The sequence below is a fragment of the Lactuca sativa genome, chromosome 1 (genome assembly GCF_002870075.4).
Source record: "Lactuca sativa cultivar Salinas chromosome 1, Lsat_Salinas_v11, whole genome shotgun sequence".
Lineage (NCBI taxonomy): Eukaryota > Viridiplantae > Streptophyta > Magnoliopsida > Asterales > Asteraceae > Lactuca > Lactuca sativa.
The window spans coordinates 114,460,607-114,466,613 of NC_056623.2; positions in this window are offsets into that span (position 1 = coordinate 114,460,607).

Here is a 6,007-nt window from a genome sequence, read left to right on the forward strand (position 1 = left end):
ATCTTCATCAGAGCTTTCACTATAAACACCTTCTTCTTCCTTTTCTTCCTCTATCCAGTCAAGCACCGAATCGTTGTAGTGATCAATATACATTAATATTTCCCTCGTTACCATGTGCAACATCAAGAAACCTCCTGTAGTCATCATCATTTTTCAGTGGTCTCAACCTATCACACATTGACTTATGCCCAAGACGATAGTAGACATCAGGACACTTCCCCTTTGTGACATCCTCAAGAACATAAATGAACTCCGTGAAATTTAATCCACTAAAATCGACATCTGTAATTGACGTTTTTCGATTCATGTAGTATATAAGATGAGGAATGGGGGAAAACATTCCATCGTAATGAACATCTACTTGAATGAAAGTTGATCCTTTTGCATTAGATGGACCATCCATCATCGATCTCAAACAAACCTTCAACTGAGAAAACCCTACACAACGATCTTGGTTTGAGGGTGTTTAATTGAGGGTGAGGGTGTTTAATTGAGAGATGGGTGAAGCCACGTAATTTCCACATAATCATTTTTTATTTAAAATAAAAAAAAATACTGGGATACCTATTATATCCGGTTACCAATGGTAACATGTATACAAGAAACACATTTTAATGGTATCTTTTGTTAAAAAAACATGAATGGTATAATTTGAACATGGGTAAAACATCATTACCCTTACAAGTCATTTTCCCATCCACTTACTCCTAAGGAAAATTGACAATTGTACCCTTTGTTTATATTTAGAATGTAATTATTGTCTATATTTAATATAATATATATTTTTTAATTCATTTGATATAAATAAATCAATAAATTAACCCAACTCCTTTTATCTCCACCAGTTACCTCACATTCACCTTTCGTCTACACCACGTCGGAGAATTTCAACCTACATTCACAGTGACCTCTAATTCGATTTTACCACAATCTTAAGCCTATAATTCCCTTCTTCATCTGCTAAGTTACTGGTCTTACCTTTGAACCAAAATCTCCTACAAAGTCCCATCTTTCTTGATTCTTTCATTCCTTCTGTTACTGGTCATTGCTTTCCTCGTTTCCTGTCATTATCAAGAAACTCTCCCATCTTTTCCTAATACAAATAAACATAAGCATCACCGGACCTTCCAGAGAAATACCCACCTCTGATTGATTCCATTTGGGGACGAAGCTCACCCGAAAAGGCCCTCCCACCACCGCCCTCAGTCATCCTCAAGAAACCCGACAACAGAAGCCTTACTCATCACCAACGATGAAACCTCGAAGAATTGTTAAACCATTAAACTCTCCCGCAAATTGAATTTTGAAACCTTAAAATCCCATGGACCAGCAAATCTAATTTTGAAAGGTGGTTTTGATTTTGGTACGTACTTACAGGTGGTTTCTTCAAGTTGAAATTGTTGATTTAGTTGTGGTTTTGGAATGGTTTTGTAGGCGATTTTGGTAATTATAGGTGGTTTTCTTCAAATGGTTTTCGATTTTGCAATTGGTGGTAGAAGAAGCTGTTTCCGACGAAGGTGTAGTTTGAAGGTGGGTGTCGATGGAAAGTGAGGGTGGGCGGAAGGGGAGAAAAAAGGGGTTGGATTAAAAAAGATATTTTATATTAATAGTGATATATTACACTCGAAACATAAATGGGCATAATTGTCATTTCCCTTTGGAAATATCAGCACCCATATAAATAATTAAATAGTACAAAGATAATCAATAGACTAAACTATATAAATGGTTCCTGTGGTTTGCTCAAAATTGTCACTTTGGTCCAAAAAGGTTTGGACTAGCATCAGAGGTCCAAAGTTTTTATTTTGTTGCTTCTTTAGTCCAATGTGTTTTGATTTTTTTTCAAAATGACGGATTTGCCCCTATTAATATGTTTTCTTTTTTCTTTTCTTATTTGTTTTTTTATTTTAGATTTAAAAAATAAAAATAAATCTCTCTCTCTCTCTCTCTCTTGTTTGTTTTTCTAATTTTAGATTTAAAAAACAAAAAATAAAAATAAAATAAATCTTTCTCTCTCTCTCTCTCTCTTATTTGTTTTTCTGATTTGAAAAAAATAAAAAACAATATATATATATATATATATATATAAATTAAATTAAATTAAATCTCTTTCTCTCTCTCTCTCTCTCTCTCTCTCTCGTATCTTATTGTGTGTTTACTGTATGAACACAATTCCATGACAATCCTCCTGCCCTAAATCCACCACAATGTCATGACAATCCTCCTGCCCCAAATCCACCATAATGTCTTTAACTTGAAACCCACCTTCAAACTCTCACTTGCCAGAGCATTCATTAGAGCTGAAGGAGATGATATAAGAAAAAGATCCGAGGAGGTCACCAGACGACTTTCTGAGAGATATGGGAGAGAGACAATCATCGTATGCCAGCTCAAACGATTTTTCAGATCCACCTCCATTTAGGGTTTTAATCGCCTGTATCTCTGAAATTACTTGAAGATAAATGTTTTTCAATAGATCAAGTACTTAAATCTGTTAACCCTAAACATAAACATGCCTGAGGTGTGGTAAGAGGGCTATCAGCATAACCATGGCCGTTGAATACCACCACGCGCCACCCTTTCTTTATTTCTCTCACCAGCATACGCCATACATATTCATCTTGGCTTCCTCCCGACAAACCAGGCTGCAAAATCAGTACACAATGAATGGTGGGTTTGCATTTTGAAAGTTGAATTTCAAGAGGGGGAAATGTGACTGACAAGTAAGAGTATGATATGGGAGGTTTTCGGCAAGTTGCGGACATCACCGGAGACCCAATCGAGGGTGAAAGAAGGAGTCACAAGCTCCTCCCAGAACTTCCAGCGACGGGTGATGGTCTTTGAATTAATCTATCGTCGTTCCAGTATTAGCAACGGGGGTCGCCATGGTTGCAGGTACTCTAACGCGCGATTGTCGGAGCTTTAGAGATTTGGCGAATAACAACTAGGTGGTGAGATTTGGAGCTACCGATGGGTAGTGTAGTCAGTGATAATAGAGAAATGAGAGTGGTGTTTGGTGGTAGTATAAGGTGGAATGGTGGTTTGGTGGTGGTCACAGTGGCGGGAATGGAGATGGAGAAGGGTAGCGTTAGGTGGTGATAGATGATGAAAGGTTCAGTTGAGGTTGAAGGTTGGAGAGAGAGAGAGAGAGAGAGAGAGAGAGAGAGTGAGTGGTTTATTTTTATTTTATTTTTATTTTTTATTTTTTATTTTTTAATCTAAAATCGGAAAAAGAAATAAAAAAATCATATTAATAGGGGCAAATCCGTCATTTTGAATAAAATCAAAACAGATTGGACCAAACAAGCAGCAAAATGAAAATTTTGGACCTCTGGTGCTAGTCCAAACCTTTTTGGACTAAAGTGGCAATTTTGAGCAAACCACAGGGACCATTTGTGCAGTTTAGTCTAATCAATATGACAATCAATTAAAACTAGAAGGAATTCGGTTGCGCCGTTGGCGATGATTTGAATAATGTTTGGAATAAAAAGCTGGAAATAACATTTGGAAATGCATTAAAAGTTATATATATATATATATATATATATATATATATATATATATATATATATATATATATATATATATATATATATATAGAATTTGTTTACGTTGCAATTATTGATTACATTCCATGATAAAATGAAAAAGAAAAAGAAAAAAAAATATTAAAATACCAAGATCGGAATGGCTCATTCCATTCCATCTGGCAACGGAATGAACAATGTCGCTCCTTCCTTTACTTCTGTAACGCCCGTAGATCAGGGCTAGTCAATTTAGAGACAAGAAGCGTCAAAAATGACTTTTGATGGAAGATTATCTAGAAGGATTAATCTTAACCAAGTTGTAGTATATGTCACCAGGTTTCCGTGCATATAAAGAACGCCAAAATCCGAGTTATAACGAAGAAGTTATGACCCGTCGAAGTTTCGTGACAGAACCGGCACGACGCAATGCAACGTAAAAAGTGAATTTATGTTAGAGCGGTATTTAGCCGAAGCAATCTAAATGAGAATCGAAGATATCATTGTTGGTATCGAAGCGATAAAAAGTTAGGCGAGAACGGACGTCAAACGAAGAAGTTATGAATTTTTAACGAAAGTTTCTGTCCCGGCCTATTAAAAATATATAATAAAAATAAAAGTCAAAATTAGCCGACGGAGTCTAAACGAAAGTCGTAGAGCGTGGTCTCACCTTTCCGTGGATATAAAGAACGTCGAAAACGGAGTTCGTATGAAGAAGTTATGAATTTCCGAAGTTTATTAATCATTTTGTAATTAAATTTAAATAAAAAATCGGAAGCCTTATCCGAAGCGAGTCATTGATCTGATCCGAGGTACGCGCCGCGTACTCGAGTACGCCCTGCGTACTCCGAGGGTGTCGACATCGCAGCAAGTGGCTTCGGATGACGCATGCGCTTGCGAACTTGAAGCAGTACGCGCTGCGTACTGCTGTACGCCCCGCGTAATTGAGGCTTCCAGCCTCCTATAAATAGGATGCGAGGGTTCCGGGTATTTTTACCATTTTCCTCTCGTTTTCGTGTCGAAGCTCTGCACAAAAACCCCCGAAGCTATCCCGAAGTCCCGGTATCATACTCTAGCCCCGAGGCAAGTCCCGAGATCCCGAAGATCCCGAGAAGTGCGGTTCCCGAGCCGAAGCTCTGCCCGCGAGAAGTTCGATTTTGAAGAGATCTTCCAGATCTGCTGAGGATTACTACTTCTGCAAGTCGTAGTGCTGTCCGATCATCTTCTGATCAAGTGAGTGTGTAGTTATTTTCTTCTAACGCATAATTATTAAGTATTTTCTATGAAATACGTGCTACGTGTATAATATGAGGTTGTTTATATGCGTGGGTGTATAGACCCTTTCATAAACACGGGTATAATACAAGTATTGTTTGAATGTATTAAGTGTATGTTTGGGAGAGTGTATGGTTACTTTCTTCTAACACATAAATATGAAGTATTTGGTATAAAATACGTGCTATGTGTTTATATATTGTTGTTTATTTGAGATGAGTATGGAATGAATGTTTTATATAGTTTTTAAAAGAGATAAACTGTATGTGTATTCTATATCTACAAATATGTTGGGTAGAACATGGGTAGATGAGATAGTTGGTATGTGATAAAGTGATGGGGTATGAAAGATGATTAAGAATGATATTGGTAGACGCACCAATTAAAGAATGCCATAAAACTAGCAGATGTGCTGGAGAATAATATCGGTAGATGCACCAAGTAGTGAATGTCGTAATCCTGGCAGATGCGCTTATAGGATGATGTCGGCAGATGCGCCAAATAGAGATTGTCATAATAATAGCAGATGCGCTTATAGGGTAATCTTGGCAGATGCGCTTATAAGATAATGTCGGCAGATGCGCCTAAAAGAAAAGGTCATAAACTTGGCAGTCGCGCCTCATAGTGTATGACGTAATCCTAGCAGAGGCGCTTAAAGGATGATGTTGGTAGATGCGCCTTATGTAGCAATAGATTTTTGTGCTAATTCCTTAGGTCAATCCTAGGAATGGATGAATGACGGGTAGTTGAATTCTTAGGGTAAAATCCTAAGAAATAAAGGAGATAATGGGGATGAGTAATTGGGTTGATTGTTTGATGGTTGAACATAATAATTATATTATTGTGGGTTGAAAACCCTATATGCTCACCAGGCTCCCAAGCCTGACCCACTCAGTTTTCTTTGCATTACAGGTAATGGCACAAGAGTATAAGTTGGTGGACTTGACGGGAGATTTTGAATTATAGGCCAGTAGTTATGAATAACTGTTGTAAGGTCTATTTATTATTGTTTATGCTTTTGGTCTGTATCGGAACATGACATCCCGAGGTTTTATTATTTAATGAAAATACATTCTCTTTGAGGAACGTTTTGATAAATGGTTATCATATTTTATTTTGGGAACAAATTCCGCAACCGTTTTCTTTAAACGATCACTCTGATTTATAAAACAAAGCATAAACAAATCGGTCTTTTCTGGCCGCGAAAT